We start from the raw sequence: 10248 nt of genomic DNA, 5'->3' as shown, positions 1-10248 counted from the left end.
ATGGCTCCAACTGATGCAATATGTGTTTTCACACGAGACACCGTAAATTTATCCAGTATTTCATAACTGTTTCAAGGTCAAGGAAATAAATGTACACGGCATCTATAGAATGGCACATAAAACATCAACTGGCCACTAACCATAAACGGACAGTATTTTCATAAACTGACCTCCTACGGTCAAACTGAACAATTCATATAAACTGACCCCAACCATACATCTAAACTATTCAGAAAATGCTGCGTGACTCATTAACTTAACAGGTCTCTAAAGCTGACACGTCGCAGCAAAATACATAACCATCGACATTGATTTGTTTTGTGAAAGGTTCTCTTCTTTTCTTCTTGTCCTAGATGTGCATCTCTTTAAGGGAGCTGCGGCAAATTGTAGGTGCCTCTCCACTCTCACAGATATGAGGTTGCTTAGCCTGCCCAGTACTCATATATCGCTTTTACTGTCTCTGCTGACAGATTCGTCTGCACGACTAGGCCCTTCAGAAGCAGGAGAACCAAGCCAGCAATACCAATCTGAACAGTCACCCCTCTGACTTCAACACGCACCAGTTCAGCATTTAGCACAATGCATGGGAATGATGGTGAGATAGCACAGTCTGTACAGGGTGAAGTTCACATTGCAAGTGAGTAGCACGGGTAGTGGTGAAAGGTACAGCAGAGGACAGAGGAGGCAGGCGAGTGCGCCCTGACCCAAACATTGCTGAAGAGTGTGGGGAATACCAATTCAATGCCTGGGTGTTCACGCAAAGGAAATTGGAACAGTACCAGCAGAGAACGGTTGTGTGGGTAACCTGTCAAAGACTTTCACCATCATGGATGAGACTATGGAGGAGCCAATAGTCTATGAATGGTACCCGGACGTTCCTGTCCATGGAACGAGTTGCCTGTGTTCTCTTATGAAGAATGTGTTGTCCTCTACGGAAGCTTACTATGCAAGAGCCCTGGTAACCACGAAGGCCAGCTTTGATTGAAACCCAACCTGCTGCTATTGGGGCTTTGGTTTCTACAGTGACTTCCAGCCTCGAAAAGTAGTGAAGCAGCGTTGACAGATTTAGTGGTTCGAATGGAGAGGAGCTTTGGTCGTATCAGTGGTGTCCTTTAGTTTTCTCTCATGCAGATCAGTGAGAGATAATGCACAGCCCCATGGGATCAGACTGGCGCGACGGCAGCTGCAGGTAGTGTCCTCTTTCAAAAGGGAAGTACATCTGTGCCCTTGACAGACCCTCGTCCCATGCCCATGCAGGCACCAGCAATGTAGACCAGATGCACCAACCTGAAGCCAGTCCCATTCTCGGTCGCACTGCCGAAAATGCTGGTTGTAAATATCTGCAGTACCATTTTCACGATAGCTGCAAGCGTCCACCACGCTGAATTAAAGGGGGCAGCTCTATAATTAGAAAATACCAGCCTTCAAGGGAACACTATTAGGTGGCACATGAATGAATATTAATTTGAGTGCAATTTATTAACGTAATAATAGTCAAACATTTATCCATGTCAATTTGTGCAAAATGTTTTAGTAATAACTAAGGGCCCTCACAGTGTGTGGGCGTGGGAATGCCTCATGCAGGGATTTTCTCTGTCCAGGTGTAGTGGAGATTTAACCCAAATGTAGGGGAAGAATCATCTTCGTGGGTCACTTGGTGCAGGGGTGGGAGGAAGGAGTTTGAGTAGCATTTCAATGCAACCAATATTTAATCACTTGTTCTCAGACTTCACATGTTACTCGCTGCTTCACCGTGCAATGCCAGGCACCACGTGGTCAGCTTTCGGTGTGGTCTCCAATTCTGCTGCACAATGACAGTGCAGTGACTGGCACGACAGAGCCATCTCTCAGTGTGGGCTCCAGGTCGGGCTGCTGATACATGGCAGTGGGAGGGAAATATGAAATAATTGTCAAAGAGGACCACATATCTGCCAATATGATAGGAAAGAGGAAGGTTGAGTCCAGGGTAACTGCTACTGTCGTGAGTCAATAGGGGATCCGGACACCGAGCATGAACCCATACTTCCTCCAATTCAACTTGCTCGTCCATTACAAATACCCGCTATTCAAAAATACAGGAACACTTTTAGGGCTGAAAAGTGATAATATAAAGTTGACGTCTTCTTTGAAACCTCATCGAATCGCCGTTTGTTCTCAACGGAATAGACTACATTGTGAGTAACAAATACCATGTATTCAGTTCGAAGTAGGTACAATTAGATGCTTGTTTCATCCAGAAAGAATGTTTGGGACGCTCTCTGTGAAAAGGGAAGAGGGGAAAGAACAGGTGTTGCATCATTCAACCATTGCATGAGATGTTTTTTGTTGCAAGAGGAGTGATTCTGGGATTGACAGAGGACTAACCAAGAGCTTTACAGAGGGAACAGTGCCTTTGGATTGTTGAATGGGGAAGGGAGGGAATGATGCCTTTAGTCGTCACATGGCGCTGGCGGCTGAAATTGCAGAAAACTGTTGAATATGTAGGTGTTGCTGTGGCAAGTGAGGACAAGGTGAACTGGATCATGGCTCTGGTGGTGACGAGAAGGGATGAGGGCGGAATTGCAGGTTACGTGCCTGAAGAAGGGAACTCTTCAGCCGATCAAAGACAGAAGCCAATTCGGAAATGATGATGTGGAAGGTGGCATCATTGGAACTGCTGCAACAGTGATGTAGATACCTGGAGAAGGCAATAGAGACCTGACACGAAGCAGGATGGGGGATGTAGGGGTGCATAATCGAGCAAGGTCTCTGGGTTGGTGGCTACAGATAGACATTGTGAGCTACCTGCCGATCTTCAGTTTTGGAAATAGGATTTCGAGGAATCGAATTGGGGATGGGTCGTGTAAAGGTAAAGTAGGGCTGGCAGCTACAAGCCAAGTTAATTCCTTTCAGCTGAGAATGCGGTCAGGAGACTACAATGAATAGTCATCAATGTACCCAACAAGATGTCGTGTGCTGGTGGGACGTAAAGGTGTCGAACAACTGGATGGCGAGGCGAGGGATAGCGATGCAGAGAGGCTGCACGTCCTATTCAGAGATACAGGTGTTGGTGGAAGATATATCCTGGTGAAAGATGGACTGTAAAGCGACTGGACATCCCGGTGTGGGATGGAAAAGTACAGACCTGAATATTTTGAATGGGCTAAGTTGCAGATGGTTTGAACATCCTGGTAAGAGATGGCAGTATTGAGGGTATTGCCGTCCTGATGAAGGATGGACTTGTAGGGATCTGAATTTCCTGAATGGATTGAGTTTTAAAGGGATTGATTGTCCTGGTGAGAGATAGAGTTTTAAGAGAATTACATGCTCTAGAGAGAGAAAGAGAAGTTTAAAGGGATTGAACATCTTGGTGAGAGATGTAAATGTGGAGTGGTTGGACGGCCTGGGGAGGGATGTAGTTGAGGGAGTCTACATGTCCTGTTTACAGTGTTGGACTGGATGTCCATGGTGAAAAGGAAACATTTATGGCCAGGAAACCAGAGTAGCTAAAATCGTGGATGGCGACAGAAGAAGACAAGGGGAGAAAGTGCAATAGAAAGAGTTAAGATCCATCGGAAAGGAACAGATTGAAATGTTGAGTCTAACGATGTAGCCTTGTTTGTGGACGCTTGGAGGATTTAGCAGGGGCTGTGCGAGGACACAGGCACGGGGTGAAGATCTCAAGAGGAAATGAGTTCAATGATAGTATGGGAAAGGATGACATGATGTTCAGTGGTGGACTCATGGTCTGGGGGAAGTGGAACGATATGTCAGAGAGTTCGTGTTTAGGCTCCCCAAGGTAGAGGTCTTTTCAACAAACAACAAAAGCGATTCAATTATGAGCAGGTTTAATGACAATGTCACGGTTGAGAGAATAAAGTGCTGGGAGATAGATAATAGAGAGTAAAGGGGGCGGAATTCATTTCATAACACTTGCCTCCATCTTAACACAAACCTTCACTCTGTTACTCACTCCAGTCCCCCTTTTTCCCTGGTTCTGTATTTGCTAAAAGTAATTAATCTCGACTAATATATATTTCTGAAGAAATCGCAATAACGTTCAAAGCCAGTCCTGTGTCTCTCGCCACAGATGATATCTCAGCTGTTATGTGTTTCCAGCATAATTCGTTTTCAATTCAAATGATGTTCGCCGTCTGCTGGTGGATACGGGTATTTCAGTAAGCCGACGAATCACAAAAATCACAATTTTCTGGAGTTTCATGCATGGTGTAGCTGCTCTCCCGACAGAGTAACAATTGCGCTCTGCTGATGACTAACAGAAATGTTTAAAATTGACGGCAAAAACGCATGAATTTCTGACCAGTTTCTCCTGCTCTCCCACCATACTCCGGGATAGTGTAGCGCAGGAAAACATTATATTGTATCTCGAAATTGGTGTATATTTAGTCCTTGAACCACAATACAGTCGTCAATATTGACAAAGGCACAAATTCCAACTGCAACATTGAATAAATCATTTTAATTATATTTGAAGGTTATTCCCATTGTACATCAACACTTACATTATAAACTGCAGTAAATTGTCCATATCGAGTATGTGGTGGTGGAGGAAGAAGTTACAATAAATGCAGATTAAAGAGACAGACCATTTATTTGTCACCTGACGTGTTCTAAACCTTTTTAAACAGGATATGGAAAAGTGAATCGGTTACAAAACGAACTTTGCATAAACTCTTCATTAATAAGCACCGGTTTTAATCTCTGTAACAGTGTTGGTAATTACATGCGGAGTAATATATCTCAGTACTTGTACAGACAGAGAAATGATCCGAAATCAATTCTGTTTGGTATTTTAATTAAACAGAAAACACGCACCTTCAGACAAAATAAAGAGAAAAGCCAAATCTAGTTATTTCAAAACAATGTAAAATGATGGTTGATAAAAATAAAGTGATGTTTATATCGTAAAACAAAGCACAATTATCATGTTCACACTGTTGGGAAAGTAGATGCCGTTCCTTCAGATTTAACACAGAATAACACATCAGTCTGTGATCCACCTCCAGACATCATACACTGGATTTGAGGCTGACTTTTACCTGAAAGGACAACAAAAACGACTTGAGAGGTTTACAGCAATGTTAACCACCAAATAAATACATCAAATACAGTAAATGATCTCCTCAGAATATTTCTGCTTCAATAAGCCTCCTATTTCTTTAGTAAATACAGAAAATGTTCTATTTTTTTTAAGAGATACAGCACTGAAACAGGCCCTTCGGCCCACCGAGTCTCTGCCGACCATCAACCACCCATTTTTACTAGTCCTACACTAATCCCATATTCGTACAAGATCCCCACCTGTTCCTACATTTCCCTACCACCAACGTCTACTGGGGGCAATTTATAATGACCAATTTACCAATCAACTGCTAATCTTTTGGTGGTGGGAGGAAACCCAGCGAAAACCCAGACACAGGGAGAACTTGCAAACTCCACACAAGCAGTACCCAGAATTGAACCCGGATCGCTGGAGCTGTGAGGCTGCGGTGCTAACCACTGTGCCGCCCATCATCTTTCTGATACTTTGGGATCAATATCGATATTCTTAATATCGGAAACAGCTGGGACTGCACATTGTCAGCACAATACACGGAACAAATTATAAAACATTGGTCTTACCAGACTGATGGAGATGTAAGATGTTGAACCACACAGTCACTGCCCATCTTTGGTGTAATGTCTGCTATTGTGAACGTGTCATAGTGAACATCCTCATTGTTTTCAGGAATGGAGGGAGGCATCAAAGCGGGATCAGTGCGGGTCTGAGAGCTGCATACTGCGGAGGGAAAGATCATGGCTTAATGATTGGACTGAAAGCCGGATCAGTGCGTGTCTGAAAGCTGTATACTGTGGAGAGAAAGATTATGGAATAATGATTGGACTGAAAGTGGGTTCAGTGCGGGTCTGAGAACTGTATACTGTGGAGAGAAAGATTATGGCTTAATGATTGGACTGAAAGTGGGTTCAGTGCGGGTCTGAGAACTGTATACTGTGGAGAGAAAGATTATGGAATAATGATTGGACTGAAAGTGGGTTCAGTGCGGGTCTGAGAACTGTATACTGTGGAGAGAAAGATTATGGAATAATGATTGGACTGAAAGTGGGTTCAGTGCGGGTCTGAGAGCTGTATACTGTGGAGAGAAAGATTATGGAATAATGATTGGACTGAAAGTGGGTTCAGTGCGGGTCTGAGAACTGTATACTGTGGAGAGAAAGATTATGGAATAATGATTGGACTGAAAGTGGGTTCAGTGCGGGTCTGAGAACTGTATACTGTGGAGAGAAAGATTATGGATTAACGATTGGACTGAAAGCGGGATCAGTGCGGGTCTGTGAGCTGCATACTGTGCAGAGAAAGATTATGGATTAACGATTGGACTGAAAGCGGGATCAGTGCGGGTTTAAGAGCTGTATACTGTGGAGAGAAGGCTTATGGATGAATGACTGGACTGAAAGTGGGCTCAGTGCGGGTCTGAGAGCTGTATACTGTGGAGAGAAAGATTATGGATTAACGATTGGACTGAAAGCGGGTTCAGTGCGGGTCTGAGAACTGTATACTGTGGAGAGAAAGATTATGGATTAACGATTGGACTGAAAGCGGGATCAGTGCGGGTCTGTGAGCTGCATACTGTGGAGAGAAAGATTATGGATTAACGATTGGACTGAAAGCGGGTTCAGTGCGGGTCTGAGAACTGTATACTGTGGAGAGAAAGATTATGGATGAACGATTGGACTGAAAGCGGGATCAGTGCGGGTTTAAGAGCTGTATACTGTGGAGAGAAAGCTTATGGATGAATGACTGGACTGAAAGTGGGCTCAGTGCGGGTCTGAGAGCTGTATACTGTGGAGAGAAAGATTATGGATTAACGATTGGACTGAAAGCGGGATCAGTGCGGGTTTAAGAGCTGTATACTGTGGAGAGAAAGCTTATGATTTAATGATTGGACTGAAAGCTGGCCCAATGCGGGTCATCTATATACGTATAACGTAAAGGGGACTGGAATTTGTTGGCCTCGGAATGTTTTCCATCTCCATTCACCGTGTTGTTTTTTTTACCGCTGGGTGATAGCAGATGAAATGGATCAGCTAAGACTGAATCAGGGTGTTCAGATTGAGCACCTGGAAGATTTCCAGTCAAAGTGTTAGCAAGAGAGATATCACACACCGAATAACATAAGGGTGTCTTTTCTAAAATATTTCAAGCATTGTTTTGTCTAATTTCCTTTAATCACAACATGTATTTAAATCAACCAGCAGTCTGTGACATCGCCGAGTGGAACGAAATTCAAAGTAGTGACAGAGAGCTGGTGACTGTGGGAGTTTAACTCACCGAGAGTGGAGAGATCACCGCCGGCACTTGTGAAGAGATCATCAGGACTACTGTCCAGCAACAAGTGACCATCCTGAGTGTCAATGGCTCCAGTCTCAACATCATCATAATGTCCCGGAACCAGACCTGAGAGGAAATAATGATTTTCACTGAAATTAAATGGTATCACTGAATACTTAGAATTATATTATTAGACGTCAGTCGACACGGGCCAGCCAGGGTAAACTGTGATCTTCAGCCGTAGTGAGATTAGAGGCTGGCGAATGATTCGACCGTGTCGTGTCACGATAGGCGAGTCATAGCTCATGCTATGTTTAAAATGCAGCCTGTAATCGATTGAAAGGCAGGGCCAGTGTAGGATATTTGTTGGGAGACTGACAACCTGCATGTTTGGCAGATGGCAGCAGCCAGAGCAAGGTTGGCGCCCAGGGTTTCGCATGCCTCCATGGAAGTGCTCCTCCAGGCAGCAAGGGCAAGGAGGGAAGCGCTTTTCCATCGGGACTGGAGGAGGAGGCCAGCGAGGCAGGTGGGGAGGGCATGGCAGGAGATTGAGCAGGGAGTGAGCAGCCGTGAGGTAGTCCCATGTAAGAGGTTTCAGTGCAGGAACGGGATCAATGCCCTGATGTAGTATGACAAGGTGAGTGCAGTGCCTAACATTAATTTGACAGCCTTAAATGTCACAAATGATGAAAATTAAATTAGAGAAGGGGTGCCTCACTCATTTGTTCAGATGTTCCTACACCATGGAGCACAGCTCAGTGCCCACCTTCTTGGAGAAGCACAATTTTCAGTGACACTGCTGTTCCGACATTTGCAGGAAGCAGAGCCTCTGATGGTAAGCCCTCTCTGGTGGGTAGCATCTTCTGCACTCAAGAAGCTGGTTGCGTGCGGCTGTGCGCCCTGCTCATCCACACTCTTTTCCAGCCTCATGATTATTGTCCCTGTCTGGGTGCTGCAGCCCAACTCCTGGGAACTGCAGCTGCTTCCATCTCTCATTCTCCTCCACGATGGGAGGCCTCAAAACCGGAGTGGCTTCGACCTATTGTAAATTGCTGCACTCACTTCTCAAGGTCTCCATTCTTTTTACTTGGTGTAGGTAAGTTTCAAGTCGGAGAGGATGCACATCCTAAATACCTCTGTTATGATCGCCAAGATAGGTCAGCCTCCAGATTGCCAATACCGCGATACAGTATCTCTCCCCCTCCCTCCAGTGCCACAATGCTTTTCACAGCCAAAACTGACCTTCCTCTGACCTTCCCCCTCCTTATAGATGGCGAGTCTCTGAAAACTGTTGTCACCTTTCATTAAATTGTGAATGGTTTGGAAAATTGCCATGAATTTCCTGTTTATTGACTCAATTGCCTGCCCAGTGCCTTAAAGTGCAGCCTCCACCCACCAGCTCGGCCGCTTCCAGGAATATCACTTAACAGAGTAAATACGTCGGGCTTCCTTTGCACTGCTATCCAGCGGCAATTTCCCTCCCAGTCTGTCGCCACTGTGTGACAAAATTCTGCCCTCCGTTTTAAAGTCACATCTGTCCCATTGAATCACCCATTCAACATACACACAAATGTCACATTTCACCTCCCACACAACAGTGTCAGAAATCACAATAATTGAATGTTTCATTCCATTAAAGTATTGGTTGCAATCGGTATTATTTTGCAGACATCCAAATTATTTCTCCATTTTTAAAAACTAAAATCCCTCAGCAAATCCCCATGCATTCAGCAGCATCATTTTACAGCGATTAAGTTCTGATATATTTAGTTGTTGATTTTAGATCACAGACTGCGTGATGGATTAAAAAAACGTGATGGTAACAAATAAAAATGCACCCACCCTGAATACTGGAGGAGTTCCCTTCAGGAATTTCTAATCTAGGATCCGTATCACCCAAACTGTGACTGGTGTAATATTCAATCTGATTGAGGGACTCAATAGAATCAGTAACTGTTAAACACAAACATGGATGGTTATTGGAGAAATCGATTGGGACGTTCCAGCAAATAACATAATACCGTCATCATCTGGTGACAATGTCCTGGGACTTTGTATCTGACACGGTTGTGAAACATTTATCACAGGGACTGCAGTGGTTCAAGAGCAACTAGGAATGGACCATGAATGTTGGCTCATCCAGCGAGCAGTTAAAACAATACACAGTACAGCTGGTGGGTCAGATTTCAAACATCAGAGCAGAAACAATAGTGTAAAACATAATCAGTTAGCACATTTTCTTAACCCAGAACCCTTCCATCCTGTCCGCGTTTCTTTCCATTTCAGAGTCTCAAACGGATGGTGGTGGCTTTAAAACCGAACCCCACCCCGGATAATGTGGCAGAAAAGTGTAAAGAGTGCAAGGAGACGAATAACGGATTTGTTCTTTCCTGGTATTTTTTGCAACCTGAGAAATTAATCTCAATGGTTAAATTGCCCTCCAAATATATCGCAAGTCAAAACTTTTATCGATTTGCCAGTGTTGTTGCCCCAGTATTGTGAAACAGAATTTGTAGATTAATGTTAAACTTCATAATACAAAGTGTTAGGATATGTTTTTTGCAGGAACCACCGACTTCATTTTGGAGTTCCTGATGGAAGCGTGTTTCTGATCCAGAAATCCAGTCACTTAGAGAAATAAACTCTGAGTCAATGTGACTGTCTCCTCCTGAGAGCAGTGACTATTTATTGTCTAGCTTAAATGGAATAAAATGACATGATAGTTACAAACAAACAGAAATCACGTTCTTTAAGCAGTAGCAACGGGCGGGAATCTTCCCAAACACATTGCTAATCTTGCCATACGCACAGATATAGACACACTCGCACTGTGATATGACTCCTTCACCTGGGGATAGCGAGCGGATTTCTGACAGTGTTCAGTCAGTAAACTGACCATTTACATGGGGTATTTA

Source organism: Heterodontus francisci, chromosome 21, assembly GCF_036365525.1.
Source record: "Heterodontus francisci isolate sHetFra1 chromosome 21, sHetFra1.hap1, whole genome shotgun sequence".
Taxonomy (NCBI): domain Eukaryota; kingdom Metazoa; phylum Chordata; class Chondrichthyes; order Heterodontiformes; family Heterodontidae; genus Heterodontus; species Heterodontus francisci.
The sequence above is the reverse complement of the archived record's forward strand: the minus strand, read 5'-3'. Positions refer to the sequence as shown.